Source organism: Oncorhynchus keta, chromosome 18, assembly GCF_023373465.1.
Source record: "Oncorhynchus keta strain PuntledgeMale-10-30-2019 chromosome 18, Oket_V2, whole genome shotgun sequence".
Classification (NCBI taxonomy): Eukaryota; Metazoa; Chordata; class Actinopteri; order Salmoniformes; family Salmonidae; genus Oncorhynchus; species Oncorhynchus keta.
Window position 1 is genome coordinate 7461528 of NC_068438.1, and position 15886 is coordinate 7477413.

The window sequence follows — 15886 nt, forward strand, 5'->3', positions numbered from 1 at the left end:
ACCAATGGTTGAAACCATTGAAATGGAAAGAATACTGGGTATTTGAATTATTCTGAGTGGTTGCTAATGCTGAAGGTTCTGAGTTGTGTCCCACGACTACGTGCCTCAATCATCATCATCATCACGCTCCGCTGGAAATGGCCAGCAAATCTAGGCCTATGGCATGACGGCAAAATACATATGAAAGGCGTATCGGGGCATAGCTGTCATGACGTTGACCTTCTGTTCGGCTCCTGTGTTATTTGTAGCCTTCCACAAGGGGTGTTCTTACACAGATAAATGGGGCTGTTCTTTGTGAATAAGGAAGGGTAATTACATTGTGGGGGGAGCCCAGCTACACACTGCTAGTCACAATGGCTGACTGACAGCCTCTACTGGTTCCATCAGACTGTTGGACCACCTGTAGGGGGAGTGGGCCAGGGTCATGGCCCATTGTTAGGAGCTCATCGCAGGGGAGAGAAAGGGAAGAGAGGTAGAGGCGGGGGGGGGCTCTCCTGAGGGTATTGATTCAGATAGTTTAGGATTTCCACTGTTTACTCCTGGATTAAAGATGGGATTTGAAAGCGCAGATATTAGGTATTCTGGTGTGTACCCAGTAATCAAATGCTTGATTCGGACACCTGAAGGGTTGGAAGTCTAGTGTTTACTTAAGAATCAAAGGTTTAAGAGATAGTCATTTGACTGTTTGGTCTGTGTTAGGATCAAAGGTGTAATTGGGCAAACAGGTTTTAGAGGCTTCATCTTAATGTGCCCAGCACACAGGTTTGATATGCCAGCCCTTTTTTTGGAACAGAGTGAGAAGCTGAAATGCATTTGAATTTAACACACCGACCTTACACCTATGCTGTGGATGTGCTGACTCCCGGGTTCCCCTCGAGGGGTTAGACAAATGGGTTAATTCCAGTCATAATTGCAGCCCTCCTAGTGTCAACATTGGCTTTTTATTTCACCTGGCAGTCTCAAACATTATTTTTCATCACAGCTTTTCCTCTTTCCTTCCCTTTCTAAAAGTGACTGGTATGAAAATATTGTGCACCTTTCCATTACCTTAAAAACCTGACTTTAATATGAGCAATTACTATGATGTATTGCTTTCCATTGACAGCTTGTGGGAATGGCACTTTTTTGAAGGAGTTTGATCAGGGCTGTGGAGGAGCGTTGCTCTCACCCCATGGTGAGCAGGAGGAGTATGAAGTAACCGAATCAAACGAGGCAGAGGGTGAGGAAGATTGAATGTCCTCATATCAAACGCAGTGTAACTTCAAAGGGAGCGCTCTGTGCTGTAAACCTCAGCAGGGACAGGAAGGAGGAAAAGGATCAGAACCCCTCACACCAGTCACTCACTCACTTAGTCTTTCAAACAGTATGTGCAGAGCGCTCGATTTGACTCACCGAACCACTTAAATAATGAACACCTAATTTGAAGGTCCGAAAGTGTAAAGAAAAGTGCTCGCTGCTTTTTATCCATTAAGGCTGTCTGTAAGAGAGAAAAAAAATGTTTTCGAATTGTAGGGCCAAGTGCCATACAGCATAACCACTGTACTCATAATTAAGTTAAATGTGGTTAAAGATTAGCTAAAAAAAATCATTACCATGTATATCTCATGTTGTTTGACACTCTCTTAATAACCAAATTCAAAGAGTATACTCTCTCCTTATTCTGCCCTTGTTTGGCAGTAAAGACCCCACAAAGTCAGCCTGTGAATACACCAAACAGATAATTGACAGAGTGGTCCTCCAACGACTCCATAGGAACCACAGGAGGTCGTCTTCCCCTGCCTTTCAATCTGTCAATTAGGCTCCTACACCAGGCAAGCCGGCATCTCAGATCCATGGCAATTAATGGCACGGAAACACACTCCAGCAAAAGGAGTACGCAACCTATTTCATGTGAAGAGGTGGCCAGGCTGAAGAACAACCAAAAACCATTCCCCATGCACTCAGCCCCATCTTTCAGGTAATATATTTATGCCGCATCTCACCTGGGTAAGGACTTATATTAGAAGCAAGATCCTCTGATGACCCGCTGATGAGATAATGCACCACGTCGACCATTTTATTGACTCAAAACACGCTCAGAGCCTGTTCCTGGCCTGCAGAAGGCATAAATCAATGGTGTTTTACAAGAGGCTCTCTGGCATTAGAATGACAGGTTGCTATTTTATTATTATTTACTGGGGATATCAAAGGCAATGGAGCTCCTTAGAAATTTAGAGCTTCACTGAGCTTCACTGGTGTTTCACTGAACAGAACGGATCAGAGGCTAATCTGTGGCGAAGGGAGTTTTGGTCCTCCTAACAACAAATAGAGCCAACTTTGCAACATACTGTAGGCTACAGTAAATCACAGGTTTGTAGCAAGGGCACAGAGTGTGAAAAGAACTGCAGTGCATGACTTTATAATTTGTCCCATTTTTCAATCTTCCTCCCACACCAAATGCCGCTCTGTTGTGGCCTGAGACTACCTTCAAAACATTTCCGATAACAGTCCTCAGAACACGATTTTCCCTATTGTATCTTGACTGTCACAGTAATCTTGTTTTCCCACTTATTCCCGGGTTTTTTTCCGACCTCTGTGCCAACAAGTTCGACAACACAGACCTTTTTCTGACGCCAATCTGTTGAATCTAATCACCCAATGAATTCTCTAAACTGGCTTTGACTAAAACAGAAGCGAAAAAGAGAGAAACGTTTTCTTGCCGTCTGAAAAATCACCGCCTGCCAGCTATTCCGGTCAGGTTGAGAAATACCCAATCTGCGTCCCAATGATTACAGTGAATAGCATTAGCCTAATCACGTGGGAAAACAGAGAGCTGCAAAGGCTAACGCCCATGTTCTTATTGATGGAGGAGACGGCTGTAGCAGTGGAGGAGAATCCTGGTTCCAAGGTTTGAAGCCATGACAGAGACATGATTACCTTGCATCACAAAGTAGTGCTAACTAGCCTGCAGTAGTGGACCAGTTCCAGGAATGTCCCAAGGCAATTGAGGCCAATTTGAAGATATAGCTGATCATCCATTTTGGCTGCTTTTATTTCCTAGCATTTTGGGGAAATCAAAAATGAATAAATTATGCATTTTGTCTGCAGTATCTCTTTTTTTTTACCAAGTCTGTCTGTCTGTCTTTTTTTTGGAGTCAAGTAAATGTAATGAAACAAGGTCAATGTAAATGTATTCTTATTGGACGAAGATCTCCAGCAGATCAAGCTTCCACAGAGCAAACATCACTTCTCCCTAATTCACAGATGGTAAATTGATCGCTCTTATATTCAAATGAAAGAATGACGACAATGAGATAGAGAGAGAACTGAGCATGCAGGGAGGAGAGGAGAGGCAAGGCTCCACCAGAATTTCGTCAAAGTTAAAACTCCATCTCAGGACTTGTAATTTGAGATAATCCGAGCCTGGTCTATCTATGGAGATGCCTATCTATGGAGACAGATTATTTGAAGACGACCATGACAGTATACTTTGATTGAGATGTGAGTGCCTAAGGCCAGAGCTTTCCCAGATGCATGTCTCTTATCAGTTATTGGACAGAAGACTGGTTGTCTGGATGTGCTGCTGTCCCAGCTCTATCCCTACACTTCACATCAATCACACTCTTTGCGTCCATCGTATACCACTTTTTCAAGTTTCTATTTTTTATCTTCATGGCTTTGAAAGCCTTTCTTGGATTAATCTAAAATGGAATCCATCTCGTCAATAGATGGTTTGGGGTAATACCTAAACAACATTTAGGTTGGTGATTCATGTGGAAGGGAATAGTTAAACAAGTTTTATCTGGTCATAAAACATACATTGATCAAATTCAAAGATGACCGTAGTCTGAAGTTCAATGTGAATTCGAAGCAGAACCTTCACTAAATGTTTTTGGCTCAAACGGAATAAGTCAGTTCATGCGCCAAACTGAGTTTGAGTCTTTCTATGACTGGTTTATTATTCACATGGAGGTTATGAGATTGCAGGGCGTCCTGCTTGTCTCAGTTTAGCATCTAATTTCGTTCAGTTGGTGATTTGACAAACTGACACTAACATTCATGGGCATGCTCTCATTGATGCTAGTCTGATTTTCATCATCTTAAAGTAGGTTCATGTGTGGTAGGAGCTACTGAGAATACCATTCTCAGGAAGTGCTCGTTATGCCATGGTTAAGAGTAACACACAGACACCCCTCAAATCACTGTTTATAATAAAGCAAACAGCAAATGCAGATATCAATTTACATTGTTCAAATAAGCCAGGCATCAACCCACATCCACTCTGTAGATACAAAGAATATGAAGGGAACTATCACAACCCCCATGTCCAGATGCGATCCTATTGCGCACAAGCTATACCATTGTGCATACTGTCAATCAATTCCATGGCACTTAATATTATGAAAGACCTGCAGTCAAAACTAGAATGGCTCTAGAAGACATCTCAGACGTCAATCACAATCATTTGAGTTTTAAAACGTTTGGGAGGTTGATGACAGATACATTCCTTGTATCGAATATCACATGCAGTCTGATTTAAATTTTCATTTTCATTCACTTTAGAATAAGGGAAGGTTCCACTAAGCCTTTTAGAGAATGTCCCAGAGCATAACATACACATTTATGGACTGAATGCCCAAAGGGAAATGAGACAATCCACTATTGTTGTGAGTATCACACCTACAGTGGGGCAAAAAAGTATTTAGTCAGCCACCAATTGTGCAAGTTCTCCCACTTAAAAAGATGAGAGAGGCCTGTAATTTTCATTATAGGTACACTTCAACTATGACAGACAAAATGACGAAAAAGTCCAAAAAATCACATTGTAGGATTTTTAATAAATGTATTTGCAAATTATGGTGGAAAAAAAGTATTTGGTCACCTACAAACAAGCAAGATTTCTGTCTCTCACAGTCCTGTAACTTCTTCTTTAAGAGGTTCCTCTGTCCTCCACTCATTACCTGTATTAATGGCACCTGTTTGAACTTGTTATCAGTATAAAAGACACCTGTCCAAAACCTCAAACAGTCACACTCCAAACTCCACTATGGCCAAGACCAAAGAGCTGTCAAAGGACACCAGAAACAAAATTGTAGACCTGCACCAGGCTGGGAAGACTGAATCTGCAATAGGTAAGCAGCTTGGTTTGAAGAAATCAACTGTGGGAGCAATTATTAGGAAATGGAAGACATACAAGACCACTGATAATCTCCCTCGATCTGGGGCTCCACGCAAGATCTCACCCCGTGGGGTCAAAATGATCACAAGATCGGTGAACAAAAATCCCAGAACCACACGGGGGGACCTAGTGAATAACCTGCAGAGAGCTGGGACCAAAGTAACAAAGCCTACTATCAGTAACACACTACGCCGCCAGGGACTCAATTCCTGCAGTGCCAGACGTGTCCCCCTGCTTAAGCCAGTACATGTCCAGGCCCGTCTGAAGTTTGCTAGAGAGCATTTGGATGATCCAGAAGAAGATTGGGAGAATGTCATACGGTCAGATGAAACCAAAATATGTTTGGAGGACAAAGAATGCTGAGATGCATCCAAAGAACACCATACCTACTGTGAAGCATGGGGGTGGAAACATCATGCTTTGGGGCTGTTATTCTGCAAAGGTACCAGGACGACTGATCCGTGTAAAGGAAAGAATGGGGCCATATATCGTGAGATTTTGAGTGAAAACCTCCTTCAATCAGCAAGGGCATTGAAGATGAAACGTGGCTGGGTCTTTCTGCATGACAATGATCCCAAACACACCGCCCGGGCAACGAAGGAGTGGCTTCGTAAGAAGCATTTCAAGGTCCTGGAGTGGCCTAGCCAGTCTCCAGATCTCAACAACATGGAAAATCTTTGGATGGAGTTGAAAGTCCGTGTTGCCCAGCAACAGCCCCAAAACATCACTGCTCTAGAGGAGATCTGCATTTATTTATTTTACCTTTATTTAACTAGGCAAGTCTGTTAAGAACAAATTCTTATTTTCAATGACAGCCTAGGAACAGTGGGTTAACTGCCTGTTCAGGGGCAGAACGACAGATTTGTACCTTGTCAGCTCAGGGGTTTGAACTTGCAACCTTCCGGTTACTAGTCCAACGCTCTAACCACTAGGCTAAAATACCAGCAACAGTGTGTGAAAACCTTGTGAAGACTTACAGAAAACGTTTGACCTCTGTCATTGCCAACAAAGGTTATATAACATAGTATTGAGATAAACTTTTGTTATTGACCAAATACTTATTTTCCACCATAATTTGCAAATAAATTCATAAAAAATCGTACACTGTGATTTTCTGGATTTATTTCCTCATTTTGTCTGTCATAGTTGAAGTATACCTATGATGAAAATTACAGGCCTCTCTCATCTTTTTAAGTGGGAGAATTTGCACAATTGGTGGCTGACTAAATACTTTTTTGCCCCACTGTACAAGCTGTGACCCAAACACATGCTCCCAAAAGTCACATACTGTTGCAGTCACAGCACTCAATGTACTGTCTTACAATCCTCGTTGAGGATTGACTGATACCTTTGTCGTATTATGTGAACAGAAAGACCCTGGCATATCCAGCCAATTGTCATTTATAGTCTCCCTCTGCATATCCTTATTAACTGAGAAGGTATTTCATTGAGCTATACAAAAAGCTCAGCTTTCTCTTGATGCTTGGTTAAACAACATCGGATTTTACTTTATTTAATGGGGGGTGGATCAGCTTTAATACTGTGGATAGATTGTTGCTTCCATCAATGTAATTGTCTGCGTCATTTCTAATTCCCTATATATTTTTTTGTGTAAATACATCTCATATATACAGTTGAAGTCGGAAGTTTACATACACCTTAGCAAAATACATTTAAACTCAGTTTGTTCACAATTCCTGACATTTAATCCTAGCAAAAAATGTCACTGTCTTAGGTCAGTTAGGATCATCACTTATATTTTAAGAATGTGAAATGTCAGAATAATAGTAGAGAATGATTTATTTCAGCTTTGATTTCTTTCATCACATTCCCAGTTGGTCAAAAGTTTACATACACTCAATTGGTATTTAGTAGCATTGCCTTTAAATTGTTTAACTTGGGTCAAATGTCTCGGGTAGCCTTCCACACGCTTCCCACAATAAGTTGGGTGAATTTTGGCCCATTCCTCCTGACAGAGCTGGTGTAACTGAGTCAGGTTTGTAGGTCTCCTTGCTCGCACATGCTTTTTCAGTTCTGCCCACAAATGTTCTATGGGATTGAGGTCAGGGCTTTGTGATGGCTACTCCCAATACCTTGACTTTGTTGTCCTTAAGCCATTTTGCCATAACTTTGGAAGTATGTTTGGGGTCATTTTCCATTTGCGACCAAGCATAACTTCCTGACTGAAGTCTTGAGATGTTGCTGCAATATATTCACATAATTTACCTCCTCATGATGCCCTCTATTTTGTGAAGTGCACCAGTCCCTCCTGCAGCAAAGCACCCCCACAACATGATGCTTCACTTGTTGTTCTGGGATTGAAAGTACGTAACTCTCTAGGAGACAGAAGACGTCTCCTTCCTGAGCGTTATGACGGCTGCTTGGTCCCATGGTGTTTATACTTGCGTACTATTGTTTGTACAGATGAACGTGGTACCTTTAGGCATTTGGAAATTGCTCCCAAGGATGAACCCGACTTGTGGAGGTCTAAAAATAAATTCTGAGGTCTTGGCTGATTTCTTTTGATTTTCCCATCAAGCAAAGAGGCACTGAGTTTGAAGGTAGGCCTTGAAATACATCCACAGGTACACCTCCAATTGACTCAAATGATGTCAATTAGCCTATTAGAAGCTTCTAAATCCATGACATTTTCCAAGCTGTTTGAAGGCACAGTCAATTTAGTGCATGTAACCCACTCCAATTGTGATACAGTGAAATAATCTGTCTGTAAACAATTGTTGGAAAAATGACTTGTGTCATGCACAAAGTAGATGTCCTAACTGACTTGCCAAAACTATACTTTGGTAACAAGAAATTTGTGGAGTCGTTGTGCTATTTCACAAAAGTTCTGAACCTATATACATTTTACAGACCCCATATGTTTTACATTTGTTATCTTGTTGTTATTAGTCCCAACCTCTGTCCATCAATCTTACCTAGGGGATGTGTCCACTCCATAACTCCTTTCTGCTATCTGGCTCCCTCACATTTCCACTCAATTCAAAATCCTCTGTGTATTTGTAACATGACATGGGATACAACTAATATACGACCTCCTTATTGTTGAAAGGTAAAATGTTCTACCTTAATGATGCTGCAGAAACAGCAGGGTAACCATCTGTAGAGCCTTTGTTGATTCACTGAATTTTCCTGTAAAATTCCAGAAGAACCTTGAATTATGATCAAAGGAATATCTTTACATATTTTGCAGATTGTATGCCATTTTTGTAGCAAAACAAGTGTACAAGAACTACTTGATAAACGCCCCAGGATTTGAAATTAAACGAAGTGTTTTGATCACTTTTTTTCTGCTTCTTTGCTTGTAATGAAGTTGTGCTAAAGTTAGTGAATCAAAATGCTATATATCAGACCTCAACATAAGACCCAGATGCAGAAGTAACAAAAGTTTATTACAAAAACAGGGGACAAGGCAAACGACAGGTCAAGGGCAGGCAGAGGTTGGTAATCAAGAGCAGTGTCACAAGGTACAGAATGGCAGGCAGGCTCAGGGTCAGGGTAGGCAGAAAACAGGAATACAGGAAAAACGCTGGTAGGCTTGATGAGACAAGACAAACTGTCAACAGACAAACAGAGAACATGGGTATAAATATGCAGAGGAAAATGGGGCAAACAGGAGACAAAAGGTTGTGAGACATAGGTTTAATCCTTGACACATAAAAATGTGGATGTATACGGACAACTCTGCGTAAGTCTGCGTAAGCGTTTGACCTATCCCTCATACGTTCCCATAGCCGCCCATCAATCTGGATGGTCAATGCGATGAGTGAATCTAGATTTGTAGGCAGCTCCCGTGCTGCTAGCTCGTCCTTAACGTCCTCCGATAATCCATGAAGGAATGTGTCGAACAGGGATTCCGGGTTCCAGGAACTCTCGGCAGCCAACGTGCGGAAATGGGAATCTTGGAGAAGCTGGAGTAACTTCCGGGCAGCCTCTCTCCTGGACAATGGAGAATTGAACACCTTTCACCTCAGCCACAACTCCTTCAATCTGAAACACACGGTAGATTGTTGTTCCCACACCGCAGTATCCCAGGTGAGAGCCCTCCCGGGCATTAGCATTATGAGATACACCATCATGAGGGAACACTGGGAGAGAAATGCCCGACAGGTTCCTGACCCTCCAGCGAAGCGTTCCGGGGGTGGTAAGTGGGGTTCTCGGGAAGCCGGGGTTGCCTGGAGAGACGCACTGCTGACAGCGGTGTTACTGGGAGGCTGGAAGGCTACTGACATGGCTGGCTGCCTCACAGATAATACGCAGAGTTGCTCCAGAAATGTATTCAAAGCACAGTCATGGCATTCTGCAATCCATCCAGACGACCTCAAAGTAAATCTTGTAAGTCTCAATGGTGGCTCCTTGGGAGGAGATGGCGTTGCGGAGCTCGTCCGTGTCTGCTGGGTCAGTCATGGCCAGTTAGTACTATCAGACCTCAGGATAAGACCCAGATGCAGACAGTTCAAAGAAACAAACATTTACTGTATTCCAAAAAAAGGGGGCAGGCAAATGACAGGTCAAGGGAAGGAATAGGTCATTAATCCAGAGCAGAGTCCGGAAAGTACCGAACGCAGGCAGGCTCAGGGAAGGCAGAGGTCAGTAATCCAGGGCAGTGTCACAAGGTACAGAACGGCAGTCAGGTTCAGGGCAGGCAGAATAGTCAAAACCAGAAACACAAGGACTAAACAGGAGTAAGGGGAAAACGCTGATAGGCTTGACGAGACAAGACGAACTGGCTACAGACAGAGAACACATGTATGAACACACAAGGGATAATGGATCAAACAGGCGACACCTGGAAGGGGGTGGATACAAGCACATAGGTGAAATAGATCAGGGTGTGACACTATAGGAGATAGTGATGAATAATGGATGGATAATAATGGCGCCTGTAGAAGTAGGCTGATGTTTTACGTGTCCCCAACCGATTGTGTTTTTTGTTTTGTTCATTCAATAGATTTTCTTGTATTTTGTACATAATGTTGTTGCTACTGTCTCTTATGACCGAAAATAACTTCCGGACATCAGGACTGCGATTACTCACCACGGACTGGCAGAATCCTTTTTTCCTTTAACGAGTCTGACGAGCCTGACCTGAACGATATTCTGCTTTCTATGGAACAGTCCAGATCCCAGTGATTTGCGTGAAGAGGAGGCAGAGAAAAAGGGGCCAAAGGGCGGGCTGCCTTCTGAGAATTTGTAGGCGAACGAGTAAACCCCCACTTTTTTCTATTCTGCTAGCAAACGTGCAAATCGTTGGAGAATAAAATAGTTTACATTTACATTTAAGTCATTTAGCAGACGCTCTTATCCAGAGCGACTTACAAATTGGTGCATTCACCTTATGACATCCAGTAGAATAGTCACTTTACAATAGTGCATCTAAATCTTAAAGGGGGGTGAGAAGGATTACTTATCCTATCCTAGGTATTCCTTAAAGAGGTGGGGTTTCAGGTGTCTCCGGAAGGTGGTGATTGACTCCGCTGTCCTGGCGTCGTGAGGGAGTTTGTTCCACCATTGGGGGCCAGAGCAGCGAACAGTTTTGACTGGGCTGAGCGGGAACTGTACTTCCTCAGTGGTAGGGAGGCGAGCAGGCCAGAGGTGGATGAACGCAGTGCCCTTGTTTGGGTGTAGGGCCTGATCAGAGCCTGGAGGTACTGAGGTGCCGTTCCCCTCACAGCTCCGTAGGCAAGCACCATGGTCTTGTAGCGGATGCGAGCTTCAACTGGAAGCCAGTGGAGAGAGCGGAGGAGCGGGGTGACGTGAGAGAACTTGGGAAGGTTGAACACCAGACGGGCTGCGGCGTTCTGGATGAGTTGTAGGGGTTTAATGGCACAGGCAGGGAGCCCAGCCAGCAGCGAGTTGCAGTAGTCCAGACGGGAGATGACAAGTGCCTGGATTAGGACCTGCGCCGCTTCCTGTGTGAGGCAGGGTCGTACTCTGCGGATGGTGTAGAGCATGAACCTCAGGAACGGGCCACCGCCTTGATGTTAGTTGAGAATACAGGGTGTCCAGGATCACGCCAAGGTTCTTAGCGCTCTGGGAGGAGGACACAATGGAGTTGTCAACCGTGATGGCGAGATCATGGAACGGGCAGTCCTTCCCCGGGAGGAAGAGCAGCTCCGTCTTGCCGAGGTTCAGCTTGAGGTGGTGATCCGTCATCCACACTGATATGTCTGCCAGACATGCAGAGATGCGATTCGCCACCTGGTCATCAGAAGGGGGAAAGGAGAAGATTAATTGTGTGTCGTCTGCATAGCAATGATAGGAGAGACCATGTGAGGTTATGACAGAGCCAAGTGACTTGGTGTATAGCGAGAATAGGAGAGGGCCTAGAACAGAGCCCTGGGGGACACCAGTGGTGAGAGCGCGTGGTGAGGAGACAGATTCTCGCCACGCCACCTGGTAGGATAGTTGACATACGCGCAAGATTAAACTACCAACGGGACATTCAAAACAGTAATATCTTATGCTTCACGGAGTCGTGGCTGAACGACGACACTATCAGCATACAGCTGGCTAGTTATACGCTGTACCGGCAGTATAGAACAGCAATCTGGTAAGACAAGGGGATGCGGTCTAAACATTTTTGTAAATATCAGCTGGTGCACGATATAAGGAAGTCTCAAGCTACTGCTCGCCTGAGGTAGAGTATCTCATGATAAGCTGTAGACCACACTATATACCTAGAGAGTTTTCATCTGTATTTATCAAAGCTGTTTAAATACTACCACAGTCAGAGGCTGGCACTAAGACGGCATTCAATGAGCTGTATTCTGCCATAAGCAAACAAGAAAACACTCACCCAGACGCGGCGCACCTAGTAGCCAGGGACTTTAATGCAGGGAAACTTAACTTACCAAATTTTAATCAGCATAATAACCTCTCCTGTTGTGTTCGTTTCATGTTAATTATTTCTGTGTTCCCGGTCCAAAATGACCACGCCATTATAGATGATTATAAATCCATAATAACACATATATTATCAACTCAAGTTCTTGTGAACATTTGCTATTCATGGCCTGTAGGCCTCATTGACCTGAACACATACAACTTGTTAATGGGGAATGATGTACGAGAGCTGCGAGAAAAGCATCCTCACTGTCAGTTTCCTGGCCTCTCTCCTCACCACTGTAATGATCAAAGATATGATCAATAGCCTCACATACAGTATATAGTCTGGTCATTGTGCTGCCATAGAATGAATTGTGAGCAAGGCCTCAAAAAAGCTTTATATACCAGAGCTGCGAGAAAAGTTCTATATATTATTGAAACAATGTTGCAATTGTTTATGAGAATGCCAACAGGTGTGGTTCCCGTGGGGGAATGATTCTATTGGGGAAAGGTTGCCATGGAAGCCAAGAATGGGAGTGAGGTGTGTGTGTGGTGTGTGTGTGTGTTCAAACACAAATGCATGTGGGGGTCTAGGAGAGGAAGTGTGTCCATCTGATTAATGGGCATGTGCCTTAACTCAATTATATACACTAATTGCAGTCTCACCCATTCATTTCTAACGACCGGTTGTTTTTGACCGGGAACTCAACAGCTGTACAAAAGTTAAATAAATCACCCAAAATATAATGAAAATCATCCAAATGTATTTTGTGTTTTCAGATGCCCTGTGTGGACAAAGTCATGGAATCTTATGACAATCAGATTAAATTAACTACATCTTTCAGAGAGAAAACTTGTAAATCAGTGAAATTCGAACCGGAACAAAACAGGAGGGTTAAATGTGCAACCAAAGGGAAAAACTCTGAATTACCTTTAATCCACACACACCCTCATGCAAAGCTCTCCCTCGCCCTCCATTTGGCAAATCTGACCATAATTCTATCCTCCTGATTCCTGCTTACAAGCAAACACAAAAGAAGGAAGCACCAGTCACTAGATCAATAAAAAAGTGGTCAGACGAAGCAGATGCTAAGCTACAGGACTGTTTTGCTAGCACAGACTGGAATATGTTCCGGGATTCCTCCGATGGCATTGAGGAGTACATCACATCAGTCATTGGCTTCATCAATAAGTGCATTGATGACGTCATCCCCACATTGACCATACATAGATACCCCAACCAGAAGCCATGGATTACAGGCAACACCCGCAATGAGCTAAAGGTTAGAGCTGCCTTTTTCAAGGAGCGGGACTCTAACCCGGAAGCTTGTAAGAAATCCCGCTATGCCCTCTGACGAACCATCAATACAGGACTAAGATCGAATTGTACTACACAGGCTCTGACACTCGTCGGATGAGTCATGGCTTGCAAACCATTACAGACTACTAAGGGAAACACAGCCGAGAGCTGCCCAGTGACACGAGCCTACCATACGAGCTAAACTACTTCTATGCTCGCTTCGAGGCAAATTGCACTGAAACATGCATGAGAGCATCAGCTGTTCCGGAAGACTGTGTGATCACACTTTCCACAGCCGATGTGAGTATGACCTTTAAACTGTTCAACCTTCACAAGGCCGCAGGGCCAGATGGATTCCCAGGGTGTGTACTCAGAGCATGCGCTGATCAACTGGCAAGTGTTTTCACAGACATTTTCAACCTCTCCCTGTCCGAGTCTGTAATACCAACATGTTTTAAGCAGGCCAACATAGTGCCTGTGCCCAAGAACACTAAGGTAACCTGCCTAAATGACTACCGACACGTAGCACTCACGTCTGTAGCCATGAAGTGCTTTGAAAGGCTGGTCATGGCTCACAGCAACACCATTATCCCAGAAACCCTAGCCCACTCTAATTTGCATACCACCCCAACAGATCCACAGATGATGCCATCTCTATTGCACTCCAAACTGCCCTTTCCCAACTGGACAAAAGGAACACCTATGTGAGAATGCTATTCATTGACTACAGCTCTGTGTTCAACACCATAGTGCCCTCAAAGCTCATCAATAAGCTAAGGACCCTGGGACTCAACACCTTCCTCTGCAACTGGATCCCGGACTTCCTGACGGGCCGCCCCCAGGTGGTAAGGGTAGGTAACAACACATCCACCACGCTGAACCTCACCTCATGATTGCACGGCCAGGCACGACAGGCACGACTCCAACACAATCATTAATTTGGTCGGTGACACAACAGTGGTCGTCCTGATTTCTTATCCATATATATATATACTGCTCAAAAAAATAAAGGGAACACTAAAATAACACATCCTGGATCTGAATGAATTAAATATTCTTATTAAATACTTTTTTTACATAGTTTTTTTTACAATGTCTCTCAAATAACGGCATCTATTGGTAGATGGGTAACAAATAATTAAGCAGACACTGAATATCCCTTCCAGCATCAAATCAAATGTCATTTATCACATGCACCGAACACAACAGGTGTAGACCATATTGTGAAATGCTTAGGTACTAGCCATTAACAAACAAGGCAGTACAAGAAATAGAGTTAAGAAAATATTTACTAAATAAACTCAAGTCAAATATATATATACTGCTCAAAAAAATAAAGGGAACACTAAAATAACACATCCTAGATCTGAATGAATGAAATAATCTTATTAAATACTTTGTTCTTTACATAGTTGAATGTGCTGACAACAAAATCACACAAATTATCAATGGAAATCCAATTTATCAACCCATGGAGGTCTGGATTTGGAGTCACACTCAAAATTAAAGTGGAAAACCACACTACAGGCTGATCCAACTTTGATGTAATGTCCTTAAAACAAGTCAAAATGAGGCTCAGTAGTGTGTGTGGCCTCGAAGTGCCTGTATGACCTCCCTACAACGCCTGGGCATGCTCCTGATGAGGTGGCGGATGGTCTCCTGAGGGATCTCCTCCCAGACCTAGTGGTCCTTCTGTAGCTCAGTTGGTAGAGCATGGCGCTTGTAACGCCAGGGTAGTGGGTTCGATCCCCGGGACCACCCATACGTAGAATGTATGCACACATGACTGTAAGTCGCTTTGGATAAAAGCGTCTGCTAAATGGCATACTTTATATTATTATTATAGACCTGGACTAAAGCATCCCCCAACTCCTGGACAGTTTGTGGTGCAACGTGGAGTTGGTGGATGGAGTGAGACATGATGTCCCAGATGTGCTCAATTGGATTCAGGTCTGGGGAACGGGCGGGTCAGTCCATAGCATCAATGCCTTCCTCTTGCAGGAACTGCTGACACACTCCAGACACATTTTGATTTAGATTTTTTTGCATTAGGAGGAACCCAGGGCCAACCGCACCAGCATATGGTCTCACAAGGGGTATGAGGAGCTCATCTCGGTACCTAATGGCAGTCAGGCTACCTCTGGCGAGCACATGGAGGGCTGTGCGCCCCCCCAAAGAAATGCCACCCCACACCATGACTGACCCACCGTCAAACCGGTCATGCTGGAGGATGTTGCAGGCAGCAGAACGTTCTCCACGGCGTCTCCAGACTCTGTCACGTCTGTCACATGTGTTCAGTGTGATCCTGCTTTCATCTGTGAAGAGCACAGGGCGCCAGTGGCGAATTTGCCAATCTTGGTGTTCTCTGGCAAATGCCAAACATCCTGCACGGTGTTGGGCTGTAAGCTCAACCCCCACCTGTGGATGTCGGGCCCTCATTCCACCCTCATGGAGTCTGTTTATGACCATTTGAGCAGACACATGCACATTTGTGGCCTGCTGGAGGTCATCTGGCAGTGCTCCTGGAGGTAGCGGTCCTGCTGCTGGGTTGTTGCCCTCCTACGGCCTCCTCCACATCTCCT